The sequence below is a fragment of the Berghia stephanieae genome, chromosome 15 (genome assembly GCF_034508935.2).
Source record: "Berghia stephanieae isolate SIO BIC M18660-M18661 chromosome 15, UCSD_Bste_1.3, whole genome shotgun sequence".
Classification (NCBI taxonomy): domain Eukaryota; kingdom Metazoa; phylum Mollusca; class Gastropoda; order Nudibranchia; family Aeolidiidae; genus Berghia; species Berghia stephanieae.
Window position 1 is genome coordinate 24689934 of NC_088374.1, and position 21289 is coordinate 24711222.

Genomic DNA, 21289 nt, shown 5'->3' on the forward strand with positions numbered 1-21289 from the left:
AAAGTTACATATCCAATAACCTGTAGGTTAACAGAGAAGGAAGGGCGCACAAGTTCATTGTAATTTGAAGTTGAGGAGTTGGAACAAAGTTGATTTGCATTGAGTCAGAATTCAATCAAGTCTTAGACTTAGATTGAAAGAAAAAAATCTTTTTTAAAACAAGAAACAAAAAAAAAACCAACCCTACAGCGTTCACCAGAATGAATAAAAACAGGACAGTCTTTAAACTGTATCAATGGAAATCACATCTTGCATATACAAGACCTCTAGTGCTATTGTGAGGATTGGTTCTCAGTCTCACCCGTCCTGCTGTATCTGAGTGCCATAACACAACTTGTGAAATCCAAATAAATTAAAAACAGATTATAAATTTATATCATATTTATTGTCATTTCATTCATATTCATGTTATTCACACTGAAATCATTAAAAAAAATATAGATATGATGTTTCTCCATTAAAGGTATGCTTGTATTCTCATCCTGTGAAAGAGAAAGAAAAAAAAAAAAGAAAAAAATTGATAATTATTACTGAAACTGTGTAGTTCCATTTTTAAAAATCTGTGATGTAAGAGCCTCAGCAAAAGCTTTGGTTAAAAAAGGTTCTGATTCAAGAAATGCACTTCTTAGGCAGAACATGCGATTAACCTGTGTAGACTTTAGTATTATGGTCTTGCATATAATTATCAAGTGCAGAAAGTTTGCCATTAAAATGATTATTTAATAGAATTTAATATAATTTGATTCGAGAAATGGAACACAAAGGAAGAATTTGCGATTAACCTGTCCAGTCATAAGCATCATGTTCTTGTTTATAAAGTGCAGAAATTTTGCAAATAAATAGAATAAATAGAAAAGAATTTTATTCGAGAAATGGAATACAACGGCAGAATTTGCGACTAACCAGTTAAGACAAAAGCGCCATGGTCTTATTTACAAAATACAGAAACTTTGTGAATATTTCGAGAAATGTAGCACAAAAGCATCACTGTCTTGCATATGAAGTGCAGAAAGTTTGTGATTAAGCCACTGCATTATTTAATATGATGTTGCTGATAAATGAAACAATGCAATACAATTTTTAAAAATATGTTCTGCAACATCACATGGTCCCATCTATCAAATTCTACTACCATTACAAATCAGCTACATAGATGGTTTCATCAGTACTCTTATCTTGCTGATAAATTAAATTATAAATATAGAAAAGGATATAATAAACTTTAAAAAATAATTATAAAGTTAAATGGTAGACAAGATAAAGAGGTCATTGCCTATTTCTTTTTAAATTTCTTATTCATAACCAAGGAAGCAGGTTTCTTTTGCTATATTCTTCTTGACTTCCCTATGTAAATGTTTCTTTCAAGTGTATAACAAGCTCACAGGGCATTTTTATAAATAAACAGGAGCCAATACCATTAAAATGGAGAGATCACTGCTAAAAATTACATAGGGATAGATATGCATTGGTTTTAACGTGTATTAGACACTGTCATTAGAAAAAAGTTTTAAAAAATCTTTACAAACTACAGTAAGCTGCTTTTAAAATTAAGAAACGCTCGAAAGCAAAATATGGTCCTGTTCTCTTAATCACTGCTCTCTAGTCTCTAGATTAGGTCAATAAAGCTGAGAGGTTTTATGAAGAATATAGAATATAGAAGAAAAACATTAATTCCAATTAAAAAAACAAAACAAAGAAGGGTCCATAATGATATATGAGGAATTCTATAAGATACAGTAACATGAAAGCCATTTTGATAATCTTGAAGGATAAGACTCAATGATGATGATGATGATGATAATAATAATAATTATGATACTTCTTCCTGAATATAAATTGATTAATTCCCATGGTATAGGCAGGCCAATGCTTCCAGAACAATTAAAGGAATGCAGAGACTCATTCTTGTTGTAATGCTATTTAGATCTGAAAAAAAAAAGATAAGCATGGCATTCTAAACCATTTTCCCATGGTCCCATAAAAAGCAATATCATCTCACACAAAATCATAAAGTAAAATTCATATGGACCAAACAATGAATAAAAGTTATAATAACCTTATTTTATCAATTATTATCATTGGATTTATTTAACTTTATATGTATTAATTAAATGACAATTCGAAATTAAGATACCAATGTTTGAATGAATAACTGGATCTAACTCTACAAGTAAAATGTAAATGTGCAACTTATTCAGATTTCAGCAAGCACTTGTTACAGTCTGTCGCTTCATGTTACAGGAAAAACTCCAGTTCCATGAGCCTTATGACTCTAAAGGACCAATTATTTCAAAGTAAAATGAAATACCATTTATTTTTTAAGAAAGTTATCAAGCACTATTTAAGGTCTGTTGCTTCATGTTACAGAAACAGGAAAAACTCCAGTTCCATGAGCCTTATTACTCTAAAGAACCACTTATTTCAATGTAAGAAGAAATATCATTCAATGTTGAATATATAGACATGACCTATTTCTTAATGGTTTGCTTATATTCAATAAAAACATTAGAAAACATAATGGACCTGGAACTCAGATACCACAAGGTTGTTAAAACCGTTGGGTCAGGTCTAATTTTATCAGAGGTTTATGATCATGAAGGCAAGATTACATAACCAATGTCGATTAGCTTTTTAAAAAATGGGCTTTTATTTACCTTCCGGTGAACTCATTTGATCAATATTTCCTGTATTTAACTTTCTGATCACATAAGAAAAGTCTAATAAACATTGAATATATTTTAATGCCTCTAGATTTCACTTTAAAGTCAAATAAAATATCTGATCACAAATAAAATTTTTGATAATTCGATCAACAGAGAGAGCTTTTCAAAATTGTTAGCTTATTATTCCTGAGGCAAAATTTAGATAAGACATCATTTCACATATCATGGTGATTCCTATGAATTACAAAATCCTAAAAAGCTTCTTCTTCATAAAAAAACGTATGAAATAAAATTAGGTAATCTAAAGTAATCAGAGAGGTTTAGTTTTCATTTCAATCCAAGGTAAATCCGTAAAGAGTTGTAGGACCAGGCCCCTCTTGATCATTACCCACAAAATTGATTGAACTAACAGGGATGTGTATAAAACTGTAACAAAACCCCCAACGACCCCCCCCCCCCCCCCCCCCCCAACACTCATACAAAAACTTAAGCACAGTTTTTTCATTTTCACTTCTCTTGAGCCAAGGGAAACTCGTTGCTCATTTTAGCTGCACAGATTCGAATTCAATCGCTTTCCTCCCCCCCCCCCCCCCCCCCCCCCCCCCCTTTTTGTTTCTTTTTTTTTTTGAGCGAGTCTATTCTTTTCTCCTTTTTTGTTTGGCCTTGTTCCGTTTCTGAGCATGAATTTCTTAAAATTGTTTGTTTTCTTTTTAATACAAAAATATTGGGGTTTTTTTCCCTCTATCTGTCTGGGAATAACCAATTTTCGTTATTGGCAGACCCTGTCTGGGAATAATCATAGCGATGACGAAAATATCAGACCGCACTCCCTGCATTTTACAATAAAATATGTTTTCTTTCACACAGCTACCGACCAAATAAGGCGAATAGGCTTGGAAGATCCAAAACGTCATACATGTAGTTTGACACCTGCCAAATATCAAAGATGCGATAAGGGGTTGAGTGGGACATTTTCTTTTCCCAGACATTCTCATTTTTTCACCACCCCTTCCTCCCTCTCTGCCATTCCTTCTCCCATCGACTCTCAGCAAAAACAATAACAAAAAGTCTTATGTGGCAAAAACGGCTACCAACTTAAATCCCTCAAACTCAAACAACACAAGATATTGAAAATCGATGGCAGAGACCCTTTGCCTTTGTCTTGTTCCTTTTCCAGTTCCAGTCATGAACAGATAATGAGAGAATGAAGACCTAAAGATTGTTTCGAAATCTATTATCAGGTTAGGAAAGAGCGAGAGTCAATAAAATATGACAAGCGATGAAAGCTTCGCACCACGAAAGATGAGGATTTAAAAAATACAACTTTTGTTGAGATTCGACCTGCTGAGGAGGGGGGGTGTCTGCTTTTTTTTTTTTTTTTTTGTTCCTTTCTGTTTTCTTTTTCGGTCAAGTTATGACTGACACACGTTCTAGACTGTAAACGTTACCCATAAGATGTCATAAATTACGAAAAGTGTTTTCTCTCACACAGTATTCGAATCACTCACTGAATGAGCATGAAGCAGACATAGGTGAAGGAAATGTAAACTCTGTAAGTGAGAATCAGCGAGTGAAGCTGTACTGTAATGACTGACACTGACAGTGACAGTCAATTGCGAAGTGAAATGAAAACAAATAAACAACGCATTCTAAAATTATGCCGGTGGGACATCCAAAGTTAAATACCCGAACGCTATTATGGATTAACATTGAACTAAATCGTTTCCTGCTCTCAAAACCAATCGATACAAATTACAAACTCAAACTCAAACACTGAAATTGGAATCTTACCTTTGCATGAGTTGGACTGCCATTCTTTGCTGGGGATTAGGAACTTTAGCAGCCGGACAACGTTGCGCACAAAACAGGTCTCCCGTTTTTGTCGTTCAAATTGTAGATAATACACATTCAGTTAAAAACAAACACGTACAAATAAAATTGTTATTTAGTTGAATTCTTTGTATATGGCTAAATTATTCCGAAAACCAGATTTCAAATAGTTCTTGTTTTGTTCACACAAGCGCATTGATTTTGGTGAATAATCTTGACCGTGGTCTAAAAATAGACAGACAGTAATTTTTGATAAATTTTACCATTTGTTTAATAAAAAATCAATATTTAGATATTATTTGACGCGTGATCGAGTATTTATGAATATGTGTTTCTTTTGACACCTAACAGACATTTTTTAATGGTTATTTTTTTCTATAATTTACATTGGAAGGTGAGCTGTCAAAGCCAGGAACATGTGTTTTGCCACGTGCTTCTAAAATGGTCACGTGATGTTGTTTATTTTATTGCACCAACTTTACTGTTCTATAGAACAGTAAAGTTTGCTGCCCCAAACGTAAACAAATGTCGAGAAGCACATGGCAAACCACATGTTCCTGTCTTGACAGCTCACGTTCCAATGTAAATAATAGAAAGAAAATAACCTTTAAAATTTGGCTGTTAGGTGGCAAAAGAAACACATATTCATAAATACTCGATCATGCATCAAATAATGTCTAGATATGGATATTTTATGGAACAAAAGGTAAAATTTATCAAAAGTTACGTCTATCTATTTTTAGACCAGAGCAAATTATTGCGCTGGTATGAACAAAACGAGAATTATTCGGAGCCTGATTTTCATAATAATTTAGTCTTATATTATTATTTCTGCAACTGTTAGATTTTATGTAAACATATTTTCAATACTGAAAGTGTATTGCCTACAACTCAAACTACAAAATTGGGAGACCTATATTGTGCGTAAATTATTCCGGTCCCTAACGGAAATCACTAGCAACTTGTTATTGTTTACGTTTGGGGCAGCAAACTTTACTGTTCTATATTGACTACTGTCTGGAGTACAATTGGTATCGATATAAATTTTTCTCAATACCCGCCAAAACTAGCCTATGTCGAGCTTGAAACGATCAAATCGAGCGGGTTTTCGATCAAGTCCTCTAAAATCGAGCGGGTTTCGAGTCAGTGACGTCATCGAGCAGTGATTCGTTTGAAAAAAACAAAAAAACACGAGCATCTCGTTTGCTACAGGAAACTTCACAGACCCCTCCCTCTCTTATGTCTGTGGCTGGCTTGACTGCAGCTGGTTATGATGGGAGCTGCCAGATGGCCAAGTTCAAATTGGTTACTAAAAAACGCTTTTGCTAGTATTATTCATTTTAAAAAAAAAATCTTTTATTTAAAAAAAAAATGAAAAGATAAGTCTATCCAACTGTAGTGGATTGTATTGTTAATCAAAACCAATGAGTTTTTCAAGGGAGTCAGAATGCTTGTGGTGCTTGGCTATTTGGGGTCTATTTGACTACTTGGGCAAGAAGAAATCTGGCTGTCTGGCAGCCTTGATTTAGCAATGACTATCCCGCACAAATCTTTGGGCCTCTTTTTCGTTCACGAAGTGCCCGAATTCGCGTCAAAATATGGGACGAAGCCGTTTCGTATATGCTATTTAAAAAAATTAATTACGACGCTGTTTATCGATGAATATGACTGAAAGTTGGCACACAGTTAGAGAAAATGTCATTTTAGATTATGTCAAGCGACAAAACTCGCGCGATTACCAGAAGACCGTTAAAAATAGATTTTTATTCTTTGGAGTAAAATATTTCTAAAACTACTGGGCGTGGAGGTTTTGTCGCTGACAAGGTAATACATGAACATTTCTTCTTTTTGGTTGTAAAATTTCATATGAATATGACGAGTACTTTTCCCGTATTCTACAAAACACCATCCTAATTTGCTCTTCAAGTTTCAATATTTTAATCTATTTATTACGCAAGACACAACCAAAGGTCGAAAAAAATGCCGAAAAAGCGTCCCATATTTTCGCGTTTTTTTTCCTCTTTGCGGGACATCCAAATAAATGACACCTTTGAAACTGCATAACTTGTTTATTTATGAATGGATTTTCAAAATTCAAAAACATTTTTACTCAGTGGAAATAGGGCTTTGATTTTAGACAAAATTTTTTCTCAAAAAGAGAGGAAAAAAAAACATTTTTCATAGTCATTGCTACTTGATTATGATCGTTCGTCGCATCACACACGCACACACACACACACACACACACACACAAACGCCATCAAACAGTTGTTGATGGTGAAGGGTTGAGATCCCCCCCGATATTTCATATTTATGTCGCGCCAAAAGTTGTCGGCCGCCCCCACATCCCATTTGTCACTGATCGTCATCGCCTCTTGTGTGTGCGGGAAAAGCTCGTGCCTTTCATTATTTGAAAATTAAATGAACAAGAATGGTGTGTTTTTATTAGGTAGGTAGATAATAATAATATTTAGCAGGTTCCACCCGAGACACACACGGATTGCCCGGACTCGATGATAACGATGCCGACGACAATGGATGACGTTGATGATGATGATGATGAATATCGTGTTTCTGTTTAAAAAATGAAATACTTTAGCAGGTTCCACCCCCACCCCCACACGGATGGACCGGACCCAAAGATGATGATTGTGGTATTGCTGGCTGTTACGGCTGGGATGAGGATGATGATAATGATGATGATGATGATGATGATGATGATGATGATGATGACGATGGCGCAGATGGTGATTATTTGTTCGGTCGCTCAGTGTACGGTGTCTCTTGTCACAAAATCAAGCCTTGTCAATGGCCGGATGAGTGACAGTGATTGTTGAAAATTGTGATCCAGACGTTAGGTCCGTGTGTAAGGCACTTGACTCTGGTGTGAATGTATTTTTATCTTATAAGCAATGACGGGTATTGTAAAGAGCTTTAAGGGGGGACCTGTAGTCAAAAATCCATTTTTGATTGTAATGCTAATATTGCTATTCCCTTGTTATTTTAAGGTGGTAGGAGGTCTAATTTGATGATTAACACCAAAAAAAGCCAAAAAAAAAAATTTTTTTTAGACATAGTGAGAAAAAATAGGCTAAAAATAGACCAAAAATCCCAAAATTTCTTACAGTAATGCAGCCAAAACCAACAAATAGATCTCTTCCAAATTTACACACAATGTTTCTTACAACAAGAGCTATACCATGACGTAAAGGTTTAGCAATAGTCTTGAAAATATATTTTTAAGAATTTTTTTTCGATTTCGGCTGAAAATTTGGCGCGGAATTACATTAAAAATTCGATTTAAAAATTCATAAAACTGCTCAATTTTAGTTTACCCCAAAACCCCTACGTCATGGTACAAAACACATTATAAGAAAGATTCTGACCAAATTTGAAGACAATCTGATGGAAAATAATCCAGATATGAATGTTAGAAAATCAGAAAATGACGCAAAATGGAGTTTTGAGAAAACGCAAAATTTGTCTTTAATTTGATAATAAAGTTAATTTTGCAGACAAGCAAAGGAAAACATCCATCAAAATTTCAAAGTATATTCAATATACAACAAGAAAACAGTTAAATTTTGTACATTTATCAAATTCTGAAAAAATTATGATCGATTCGCTAACCCATACCCCTAAGAAAAAATTTGCGGAAAAATTGAACGATATCAGTTTTTTACAAAAAAATTAATTTAGCGATCAAATATGCTTTATATTTATAAAATTCATCAATTAAATCTCATAAACTAAGAATATGATGTATAATTTGATGTTAAACACCCAAAAAAAACTCAGAATTTTTTAAATAAAATTTTTAAGGGGCATTATAGGCTAAAATTTGACGTAAAACCCTAAAATTTCTAACATAGATGCACCAAAAACTAGCATATAAATTTCTTTCAAATTTAAACACAATGTTTCTCACATAAATAGCTATATCGTGATGGAAGAATTTATCAATCGTCTGGAAAATAAAATTTTTAGAATTTTTGTTTGATTTTGACTGAAAATTTGGCGCGTATCGACAGAAAAAAATGAATTAAAAAATTTATAAAATTGCTAAATATTAATTTACCCCCAAAAACTTCCATCATGATGTAAAAGACATCATAGAAAAGATTCTGAATAAATTTGAAGATGATCTAAAGGAAAATGGCTAAGATAGGATTGCTAGAAAATCAGAAAATGACATAAATCGGAAATTTGAGAAAGCGCAAACTTTTTTAATAATTTGACATGGAGACTGATTTTGCAGGCAAGTAAAAGAAATGATCCATCAAACTTTCAAAATATGACCATTATAGGACAAGAAAACAAGAAAACTTTATAATTTAATCTAAGTCTAAAAAATTTATAATCGATTCGCTAACGCATACCCCTAAAAAAAACAAAAAACTATAAAATTCAATTTTTTCCGTATTCAGAGATAAAATAATTTTGAGGTCAAATATGATTTATATCTTATGAATTCATTATTGTAATCACAAAAACTAATTATTTACTGTATACAATAGATTATAAAGAGATTTCTAGATATATTAAAAAGTCTCGAAATATGATTTCGTAAAATATGATATGGCGCGCTACCCTCATTTTTCAATGCTGCTTGAGAGACAAGTCATATAAAATTAGATATCTAGTCAATTTTAACTGCAAAATCAATTCTATTTTAGACAATAAAACAGCTAAATGATGCAAATAGATATAACTCAGAATAAAAAGCAATTTGCTTTCCTAAACCCCTTGGAAATAAATTCCTTTCGCCTCAATGCAGGAAAAATCAACACCACTTGTTTGCCACCGCTTTTTTAGTACCGTAGTTCCACAAAGAGGGTTGATCTTGCTCTAGTTGGTAAAAAAAAAGAGATATTTCATTATCAATTTTTGGAAATACATTATAAGTCATTGACATAAAATGCATCTGTCAAAGAAAGACCAATAAAGAAAATGGTCATCATTCACACCAACACAGTTGAAATTTCATTGTTTTTACATCCACAGAACAGAACTCTTGGCGACAAACAATTTTCTGTTATTAAGTTAATATATTCAATAGTAATTCATTTCAAATGATGTTTTATCATTTCATTTAGAAAAATGAGTATTTACTTTATTGATCATTAATCAAAAATGTAAAGGCGCTATGGAGATTTGGAAACATTACTAACCAGTGTCAAAGTCAAAAAGTACATGCAGACACTCTGCTGTGCTGGCCCAGATGATGGTTTGCTGGTTGATCAGTTTGCCACAGGAGGGCCTCAACACACCTTTCCAGAATAGCCCTTGAGCCAGCATCTTTATTTATTGTCAGGACACCAGTGCAGTCAACTGAATTCTTTCATGTTAGCTGTCGATGAAAACAAAAAATTAAATTAAATTCACTGCAGTGAAAATGGCACATATGCCAATGCCATTGCTAAAGTCTAAAACAACAACAACAATAATAATAATAATAATAATAATAATAATAATAATAAAAATAATAATAATAATAATAATAATAATAATAATAATAATAATAATATAATAATAATAATATAATAATATAATAATAATAATAATAATAATATAATAATAATAATAATAATAAAATAATTTGGAAAAAAAAATTATCTAAGATTGTCATTATCATTATCCTAGACATTTCAAACACTACTAAAACTGCTACCACTACAGACCTTATCATTATCTATCATAGATATTTACTCTCTCTTTCTCTCCCTCTCTATCACTATCTCTCGAACATAACATTCCAAACCCAATTTTCCGATATAAATCCCCCCCCCCCCCCCCCTCCAAAGAAAAAAAATTGAAAAGTGTGGACGATGTATGCAGTATCAGCCAAAATAAAGATAATTACAATAACTGAATGAAAATTATTTTTTTTTAAAAGGGTCCTGAGACTGAGACTGAGAATGTCTTTTCTTCATGTGAGTCGCACGAACTTCACGAACCCTCTTGACAGCCTTGATCTTGACAAATTTGGAAACATATTGACTGGGAATCGAACCTTGAAACATCTGATCAGGTCTAGGTTTTATCGCCTGACATGGAGGGCTGATTTTGTTTGGGGAGGGGGGGGGGAGTAGTATTTTATTATTGTTTGGCCCTGTTATTTTTCATAAAATAAAGTTAACTTGCGATAACAACGAGTGTTTCAGCTGATGCACAGTCGAACAAACACACAATCTCACAAGGCATGTTTAGTTATAAAAATAAGCAATACATTAAAATGTGGTGTATTTCTTATGCTTACCTTGTAAACTGAGTATTCTGTGACTTGAATAGAGTGAAGAATTACCAAAGTTCATCAAAATCAACTTGTAATGCGATGAGTGAGGTCCAAAAGCGAATGAATTCATAATATTGTAAACAAAGGCAGGGACAGTCAGGGAGCGGCCATTGACGCTATCGTGGTGCATTGTGGGTCACTATTGCCACGTTCGAGGATAAATTTATATCGGAATCATGTTTTGTTACTAAATTTAGACGCACCGTGACCTGACCTCTCAAATCAACCAATGAGAGCTCGTGACATTGTATAAATGGTATTCACTATTTGACCTTGTGATAATTCATGTTTATAATCATGATGTCGATGTTGCCAGATTGAAAAAGAGAAATGGCTAAGCTTTCCATCGATATGCGCCATGACCGGGTGGATAGGCTTTGAATAGCTGTTGTCAAGACCCAAACATTTGACAATATAGAACTTTAGAAAATAAAACGTGGATACCTACGTTATAAAACTGCATCAAAAACACGTTTTTAATTGAAAATATGAAATTTTCTTTATATTTTAGGATTCTAGAATAATTAAACTACCTGAAAAGTGGACTAGCCCAATTTGGCCGAAAAAATTTTTTCAACCAAAAATGACTACAGGTCCCCCCTTAATACAAAAAGACTCCAAACAGCGATCGGTACCTACTGTACGAAATGGATGTATGGTCGATATAGCGTGCCGGAGGAATAAATTAAATTAAATATTGTGAAGTTCATTGAGCATGGTAAATCCTTGGAAATGCGCTTTGAACTAATACACCTGCTAGACAACTCCGATTCCAATATAAACGACTGATTAATGTTCCCATATATAAACTATAGTTAGCTGAAAATCTTTCTTTGTCGGGACTCCAAAAGGATGGAACGAATTAGACAAAGAAATCAAAGGGGTCTTTTAGGAGTACTGATTGATTTTAGATTGATTATAACATTGAAATGTGTTGATATTTATTTTATCCATTATTATTAGGGTGGTGGTGATGATGATGATCCCGCTGACATGCTGGTGATGATAAATACATTAAACATAATTCCCTTTATTCATCCCATAGGGAAGATTCGTCTTTCGGGTCTATTCTAAGGGAAGACTGGAATAACCCAAGCGACAGCCGCAGTGGAGCGCCGCAAATTTAGTTAGGGCAAGGTGACTTGCTCAAGACCACTCAGCGGCGGGTGATCGAACTCGGTACCTTTCGGGTGCCAACCAAAGACCGTACCGCTGCACCTGATGATGATGATGATGATGATGATGATGATGATGATGATGATGATCATGATGATAATGATGATGATGGGAACTAATAAAGAATACACAGGCATCTAAAATTGAAACATTCCATATTCAAAGCTAATGTTTTACTTTAAAAAATGGAGCTTTACAATATCCACTATATGTGATCAAAGCGCTTTACAAGGGGTCCCTGGTCAACAGCAACATTTAATATGTAGGACGGGACATGCCGCCTGTTAGGCGATATTACAATTTTTTCAGACAAAGACAACGCTGTTAACGGCCAGGTACTCATTTTACACCTGGGTATGGTGAGAGAATGTGAGTAAAGAGCCTTGTCCAAAGACTCAACTATGCACCGAGAGCGAGGCTAAAACCCCGGACTTTCCGATCCGAAAGCGGGTGTCATACCACTAGACCATTATAATGCACTAGACCCATGGCCGACTAGGGTACTATAGTTACGTCATGACTAGACCACATAGCCGCACTACTGTAGGAGTGTTCATTGATAGATGGATGCGTTTGTGTCATAGAAATAGCCTTAGTGTCTGTGTGTGTGTGTGTGTGTGTGTGTGTGTGTGTGTGTGTGATAGTCAAATTTTAGTAGGTTTAATGATGATGATGATGATGATGATGATGATGATGATGATGATGATGATGATGAACAGGCAAATAAACCACCTATTACTCTCGGAAATAGCACAAAAGAATTTTCAAATAAAGCAAAAACCTTGGCGTCATCATTGATAAAGATCTTTCCATGACAAGCCACGTGAATAACACCATACAATCTATGTACATAGAAATGAAAAAAATAAGCAAAATTCGTAATTTAATAGCGAAGCATATAACAGAACTTTTAATTAATTCCCTGGTTTTATCTAAATTGGACTATTGTAACTCCCTTTGGGCGAATTTAGCTAATGACAAAATTAGCAAACTTCAGGTTGCTCAAAATAACGCAGCCAGGCTCATTGTACGCAATAACAAAAAATACCCGTCAGCAACTCTTCTTCTCCGTGAGTTACATTGGCTTCCTGTTGAAAAAAGAGTTGCCTATAAGATTTGTACTGTTGTCTACAAATCCCTGAGCACGAACAGTCCCTCCTATATTAAAGACCTTCTAATTATGTCCCCAATAGAAACTTGAGGCCAAGCAATGACCAATCAATCCTTGTCAAACCTAAGCCATTGCGTAAAATAGGTGAACAGTCTTTTCAATTTTCGGCCCCCCATTTTTGGAACTCTCTTCCGTCACACGTGAGATGCTCGGATTCGTTGACAACGTTCAAATCTCGCTTAAAGTTTTATCTTTTTACGTCATAATGTTGCAATATTATTTTCATATTTTGTTGTTATTAAATTGAATTCGTATCATGTTTCCTTCACACTTGTCTCACTGTAATATGTTTTGTTTTATATCACTGTAAAGCGCTTAGAGCCTGTGACGGGGTAAAGCACTATATAAATGCCATTTATTATTATTGTTATTAATGAAGTCTTGTCACACACGCGTGATTCACATATACGAATTTCCCTGCCACCCAGACACACTAACATCTGTCAAGGAGTGAGGGCTGTGGAAGAACCACAGACTACTGTGTGCAAACGTTGGCGATTGGTATCGGATGGCAAACTGTGATTGTTTGAAATGATTCGAAACACTCGTAACCCCTCCGCTCGCTCGGATCCTGATCGTCTCAAGCTCGTCTCACGTGTCAAGATCGCCTGAAGCTCGTCTCAAGCTCACAACCCGGCGATCGTTTTACTAATTCGCCCTTCCGGCATTGAGATCGAGCGCTGAATCGTTTGGCGCTCGATCGTCGATCGGGTAAAAGCGATCAAATTACCCAACACTAGTGGAGTTGCATGCAAAACTGAAACGTGAAAGGAACATGGTCAATGGCATCAAGATGAAGAGTAAGTTTAAGCTGACGGTAAAATAATTAAGTCGGAGGACTTTTCATCCTCCTTAGTCTTAGCGTATTCAAATCTGTCGCCTCCACCCCTAGGAACGATGCTTTTTTCCTTTTTTTCTATTATTGGAGTTGGAGGATGTTAGCGTAAAAAAACAAAAAAGAAAACCGCGTCTGTTTGTATTTCCTTTCTCTCGTCCACTCAATATTTCATCTCGTCCACTCAATATTTCATATCTCTCTCGCCCTCTCCCCATCTCCCATCTTTCTCTATTTTAATTTGTTGGTATTTTCTTCTTCTCTTTCTCCTCCACATTCTATTTCGAATTCCCCCCCCCCTCTCTCTCTCTCTTTTTTTCTCTCCCCTGTCTCAATTTATATCTGGCTGTTGGTTAGTAATAGTAATACGGGATGAGAATAGCGAGAAGGGGTGGCGGCTAGGCTAGGCTACCTACCCCCCCTACTTGTTGGTTAACAGGGGTGAGAATAGCGAGAAGTGTCGAGGACTTCTACTCTCATCCCGGGGGTGAGAGCTCGATCGATTTTTTATTCTCATCCCGGAGGTGAGAATAGTAGCTCCATAATAAAATATCTATAAAAACATAAAATTAACCAACATTAAATCAGTTGTTACTACATATACACAATATGCGTCGACATCGAAGTGGGTGTCATGGCCGAATGGTTTAGTCGTCTGCCCTGGAAGTTTTACCAGAATTTACGGTGTGGGTTCGAATCCTGGTTCCGCCACTTTTTTTTTTTTGGTGCGAGTCTATTCTTTTCACTTTTCCCCTTTTTGTTTGGCCTTTTGTTCCGTTTCTGAGCATGAATTTCTAAAAATTGTTTTTATTAGGAGAGGAGACTAGGAGGGAGATCAAAATCTTGGTCCCTGGCCAATTTTGGCTTCCTAACCTAATGACAATGTAAAACCGTATTTTCGTTTATGGAACTGTTTCTCATGTTGAAGAGGCGAGTTTGATTTTTTTTAAAATTCTATTTATTACTTGTTTGGTTTTGCTGCTGTTCAAGTTCAAATTCATATTCTTTCTTTTTTCTTTTTTTAAAACTGGCTTAGCAATGGCAATAATAATACCACCCTGCCCCTCCTCCAGAAAGGTGAATGAAAATGTAAACGAATTTTTGAAATTAAGAGAAAATTGAAGAACAAAAGAATGAAAACTAAAAAGGGGAGTCCTTCAGAAAGCTCCTAATGCCAAGGGAAACAACTCAAATATTCCCTCGATAAAGCCTAAGAAAAAATATAACGATAACCTAGTACCTTTAACTAACTAACCCTAATACTTATAGGAAAAACAAACACCCAAGCACCTTTACTACAGGGCCATTCCATGTCAAGTGGACCAAATTTTCGGAAATAGGGAACCACACCCCTTTTGATTTTCCTAAAACTTGGCTCAATTGAAGATAATTATGAGACATGAACAACACCAAGTTTTCAGTTCAGAATATGGATATTTGACTTTTTTACAATTTTTTGAAATTTTGTCTCAAAACGTGTCAAAATCAAATTTGCTTGTGGGTCCATTTTTGAGAAGCTATAACATTTTTATTAATCAAGTTAACTCTCTCAAATTTGGTAATCCTGTACAACTTTTAGCATGGATGACAATTATTTAAGGGAAAATGAAACTTTTTATCAACTTCTGGAGTTATCTGCCCTTGAATATGGCTCCCCATGCTTTTCGGCAAAAAAATGAATTTTTTCAATATTTTTTTTCATGACTTTAATCTTTCATTTTTGGTCATTGATGATTTGTATCTCAATAAATAACATATGGTCCAACATAATATAGCAAAAAAGTGGGTCTGGTACTATAATTTTTCGAACAATAACGCATAGCGTAATGCGACATGCACCAAAATCGCAAATTTTTGTCAACTTCAAGGCTCAAAACGTTCAAAGATGTCGGCTGGGATTTTTTTCAAAATTTGATATATTGTGCAGATACACTATTTTTATAAGCACGTGGAAGTTTTCCTTGTATTTTGAGGTGCTTCATGGTAAAATTCACCTGCAAAGAACTTAAGTATCTCAACTTTAAGTTACAAAGGGGCATAACTCAATAAATTATTTAAACCCCCAAAATCGACTTATATTACACTACACAGATAACAAACAAAGCTTAAAATGTTTGGCTTCTAACAAACTCTTAAAAGCTAATAAATTCAATGCTTTCAGTTTATCTATTTTTGAAAAAAGGGCGAAATAATGCATTAACAGTTCAATAATTGTAGACTACACACTCATTCATGAATGTAAAAAAAACTATCCAGCTCCTTTAGATTTATCATTTTGTGTGATGGCGAGTTCTCCAGTTAAAAATAGCTTGTAAAAAAGAGATAAAATTAAAGAAGAAGAAAGGACTTTTTGCCGAACCTGACTCTTAAAGAGGTCAAAGAATAACAGATGAGATTAAAGAAAAGATAATTGAATTTTTATAACAATGAATATTTGCGGCTGTATCCTGGAAAGAAAGACTGTGTTTCAGTCATAATTGATGGGGAAAAAACTAAAGTGCAAAAGCGTGTGATGCTTGTTAATTTGAATGAACTGAATGCTGAAGTTTTAAAAAAGTACCTATCCTCAATATGATATTGGTTTATCAAAATTCTGTGAATTTAGACCTGATTGTGCATTACTATGGGACCATAAGGAAAGCATTCAGTTTGTGAAATGCATCAAAATTCAAAATTAATCATATCTATATAGCTGTACATAGGGATAAATTCACTAATCTGAAGAACTAAATAAAACTGTGTAATATTGAAAATCCAGAATGTATGCTTCGTCGTTGTGAAAAATGTGCAACAGACAATCTGAAAGCATTTCTTTCATTTTGTGGCCAATATAGATGTTGTGACTGTCAAGATGCATTATGTTGATTAGAACATCAGAATTTTTCCTCAGAGAAGTCAACTACAGTTACTATATTCCACTTTCATTCCTGATCATAAATCGCTGTAGCATACATGCCTACTCGAAAAGAAATTTTGTTGACATCCTTACTCATACTCCTATCAAGACATGAATTGCTAGTGCCATGACCCACAGAAATTCTACTAAAAGATAGTTTTTAAATAAATATTGGTCTAAAACAACACTGATGACTCTGTGTTCCAAGAATTCTCTGTGCTGATTCAAAACATGGAGTGGGGTTATAGAATCAGCTTCCACGTCTTCAGAAGTCTCATATGCAAATCTTATGCCATGTATGTCGCTAGAGCACCATTCACAAAGTTGTTTTGGGCATAAGATCTGGTTGTCATATAGAGCTTGTAGACTTGTTCAAAGTGCTAACTGTTTCACAGGTCTCCTAATTCCATCACAAGGTGATTTTCCCATGGATTGTTGCAAAAAAGTGGCATTCCGCATGCAATCCAATATCTTCATGATGATGACATTATTTTGAAAATTTTTATGCTAGGGAGAGATGACTTCAAATGTCCCACCGTCTGTCTCATAAATGTGTGCACTGGTGCAATGTCAAGTATAAATAGTCACTAGCTATAAAAATACTAATATGATTTAATTTTCCATTCTCCCAGTAATACCTCAAAAGGATGAGGTGTCAATTGTGTATTGTCTCAATGACGCCCCTGGACAGTATCTCGAGTGATAAAAGAATAACTTTCAGCAAAACCTAATAGAACTATGGCTATGGTATTATCACTCATGGTGTCTTTCACATGGTTTAGACATGCAGCTTGAGACTGTGCAATAAAACAATGTGCTCTAAGGTCATGAATTGTTTTGCAGATTCTTTCAGTAATATTTTCAACATTATCTTCCAGTATTAATAAAGTAGCTCTGCCAGTATGCACCACTGCTTGAGTGTAAGAAGATCACCGAGATCAAAACCATTTTAAGAAAAGAGATTATTAAGAAATGCTTTCAGATTGTCTGTTCCAGGACATTTTTCACAACGATGAACTATACATTCTGGATTTTCAATATTACACACTATTTTACGTAATTATTCAGATTAGTTAAATTTATCCAGAGGAACAGCTAATAGGATTAGTTTTGAATTTTGATGCATTTCACGAACAAAAGCTGAATGCATTCCTTTTGGTCCTACAGTAATATACCATTTGGGCCTGAGTTCACAGAATTTTGATAAACCAATATTACATTGAGTTATTGAGGGTACTTTTTAAAAGGTTGCACATGCAGTTCATTCAAATTAACAAGTATCACACGCTTTTGCACTTTAGTTTTTTCCCCATCAATTATGACTGAAACACAGTCTTTCTTTCCAGGATACAGCCGCAAATATTCATTGTTGTTATAAAAATTCAATTACCTTTCCTTTAATCTCATCTGTTATTCTTTGACCTCTTTTAGAGTCAGGTTCGGCAAAAAGTCCTTTCTTCTTCTTTAATTTTATCTCTTTTTTACAAGCTATTTTTAACTGGAGAACTCTCCAGCACACAAAATGATAAATCTAAAGGAGCTGGATAGTTTTTTTTCCATTCATGAATGAGTGTGTAGTCTACAATTATTGAACTGTTAATGCATTATTTCGCCCTTTTTTCAAAAATAGATAAACTGAAAGCATTGAATTTATTAGCTTTTAAGAGTTTGTTAGAAGCCAAACATTTTAAGCTTTGTTTGTTATCTGTGTATTGTAATATAAGTCGATTTTGGGGGTTTAAATAATTTATTGAGTTATACCCCTTTGTAACTGAAAGTTGATATACTTAGGTTCTTTGCTGGCGATTTTTACCATGAAGCACCTCAAAATACAAGGAAAGCTTCCATGTTCTTATAGAAATAGTGTATCTGCACAATATATCAAATTTTGAAAAAAATCCCTGCCGACATCTTTGACCGTTTTGAGCCTTGAAGTTGACAAAAATTTGCGATTTTGGGCATGTCGCATTACGCTATGCATTATTGTTCGAAACATTGTAGTACCTGACCCATTTTTTGCTATATTATGTTGGACCATATGTTATTTATTGAGATACAAATTATCAATGACAAAAAATGAAAGATTAAAGTCATGAAAAAAAATATTGAAGAAATTCATTTTTATGCCGAACAGCATGGGGAGCCATATTCAAGGGCAGATAACTCCAAAAGTTGATAAATATTTTCATTTTCCTTTAAATAATTGTAATCTATGCTAAAAGTTGTACAGGATTACTAAATCTGAGAGAGTTAACTTGATTAATAAAAAAGTTATAGCCTCTCAAAAATGGACCCACAAGCAAATTTGATTTTGACACGTTTTGAGACAAAATTTCAAAAAGTTGTAAAAAATTCAAATATCCATATTCTGAACTGAAGCTTTGGTTTTGTTCATGTCTCATAAGTATCTTCAATTGAGCCAAGTTTGAGGAAAATCAAAAGGGGTGGTTCCCACCCTTGGTCCACTTTACGTGGAATGGCCCTAAAACTAATCCTACTAATAGAAAAAAAATCCTCCGATCTCGACCTAAACCTAATAATATAAAAAAAAAAAAAAGGCTAGGACTGCTTTGCACTACCTTTCAATACTTCACAAATCAAAATCGCGGCCGAGAATCAAAACAATGATCAAATTAGGAAATTTTAAACTTACACAAATCTATCAAGGTTTGCTCTAGAGATTTTTAATACGAAGTGGCAATTCGGACCCGAGTCTGAATTGCTTCCCGTGGCAATTCGGACTCCTGCCATATGCGCCTGCGCAATCACTGGAAGTGTCGGAAGTGGAGGCTGGGTCGAAAGTGAAGCATGGTAGGGTGGGGGGAAGCTGCTTGTTCTCAGTTGTCAGTTGTCAATCGGTAGGAGGGCGAGTGAGCGAGCAAGTCACGTTTTAGAACTCCCGAAGATGACTATATGACTATACCTTTAAAAGAGATACTCATGTGTGTGTGTTTAGGAAGACCAATATGGTTTCTATAACTGCAAACGGAATAGTAACTGAGAATTTCACTAATGATACTATTATGATAAGTTCATCATTCGGGTGCATTGCATTGCAGTATTCCGAATCGAAGAGCAATCGGAGACTATTCAGACTCGACCCTGGTTAGCAACGGAGTTCTATTTAGTTTAGACTCAAGTCCGAATTGTCACGGGAAGCAATTCAGACTCGGGGGTCCGATTTTACCATGGGAGGCAATTCAGACTCTGGGTCCGAATTGCCATGGGAAGCAATTCAGACTCTGGGTCCGAATTGCCATGGGAAGCAATTCAGACTCGGGGTCCGAATTGCCATGGGAGGCAATTCAGACTCGGGGTCCGAATTGCCACGGGAGGCAATTCAGACTCGGGGTCTGAATTGCCATGGGAGGCAATTCAGACTCGGGGTCCGAATTGCCACGGGAAGCAATTCAGACTCGGGGAGGGGGGGGGGGGGCCGAATTGCCACGGGAAGCAATTCAGACTCGGGGTCCGAATTGCCACAGGAAGCAATTCAGACTCGGGTCCGAATAGCCTTTTCCTTTTAATATGCTTCTATATGATGACAAATTGAATAATTAAACACATGATTGATAAAAGATCCACGGTGAGAGTGAGAATACAAATTGAAAGAAATGCTAGCGCTAGGAGATTTTGGTAGGTCTCCCCTTAAAAGATAAATTGTGTTCGAGTTAGATGGTTGATTACTTGACATGCAATCTCTCTTCTGTTTTTACTCTTTTTTGGTTGGGGTAGCGTGCTATTATTATAGGAAGCCGCTATTTTCACAGTACGGTGAAAATAGTCTGTCATGCTATTTTCACCGTACGGTGATAATAGCCTGACCGTGTGTAGGAGGTTATTTTCACCGTATGGTAATATCTTGATGAACGATTTTCACCGTACGATGATGATTGTGTGGGAGACTTTTTTCACCGTCCCGTAATATTATGGTGGACGATTTTCAGTGTACAGTGATGATTGTGTGGGAGACTTTTTTCACCGTCCCGTAATATTTTGGTGGACGATTTTCAATGTACGGTGATAATAGTGTGGGAGACTTTTTTCACCATCCCGTAATATTTTGGTGGACGATTTTCAGTGTACGGTGATAATAGTGTGGGAGACTTTTTTCACCGTCCCGTAATATTTTGGTGGACAATTTTCACCGTACGGTGATAATAATGTGGGAGACTTTTTTCACCGTACGAGTAATATCTATGTGGATGATTTTCACCTTACGGTGATAATAGTGTGGTAGTGGTAGACTTGTCACCGACCCGTAATATTTTGGTGGACGATTTTCAGCGTATGGTGATAATAGTGCAGGAGACTTTTTTCACTGTACAGTGATAATGGTGTGGAAGGCTATATTCAGTGCACGGTGATAATAGTGCGAGAGACTACATATGTGACCCTTCGCCTCAAAACGGTATTAAGTCGG

General features: G+C 35.2%; 2 long non-coding RNA genes across 2 annotated transcripts; both read right to left on the reverse strand.

The window, feature by feature from the left end:
• Nucleotides 1–363: 363 nt before the first annotated feature.
• LOC144960278 (uncharacterized) lies at nucleotides 364–5526 on the reverse strand. Its single transcript, XR_013642820.1, has 2 exons — nucleotides 4455–5526; nucleotides 364–1926 (listed from the first exon to the last, which is right to left on the reverse strand). It is a non-coding gene; the product is annotated as an uncharacterized LOC144960278 (long non-coding RNA).
• Nucleotides 5527–7954: 2428 nt separating this feature from the next.
• Nucleotides 7955–10941, reverse strand: LOC144960532 (uncharacterized). The gene is made up of 3 exons (XR_013642868.1): nucleotides 10753–10941; nucleotides 9665–9843; nucleotides 7955–9341 (listed from the first exon to the last, which is right to left on the reverse strand). It is a non-coding gene; the product is annotated as an uncharacterized LOC144960532 (long non-coding RNA).
• Nucleotides 10942–21289: the final 10348 nt, after the last annotated feature.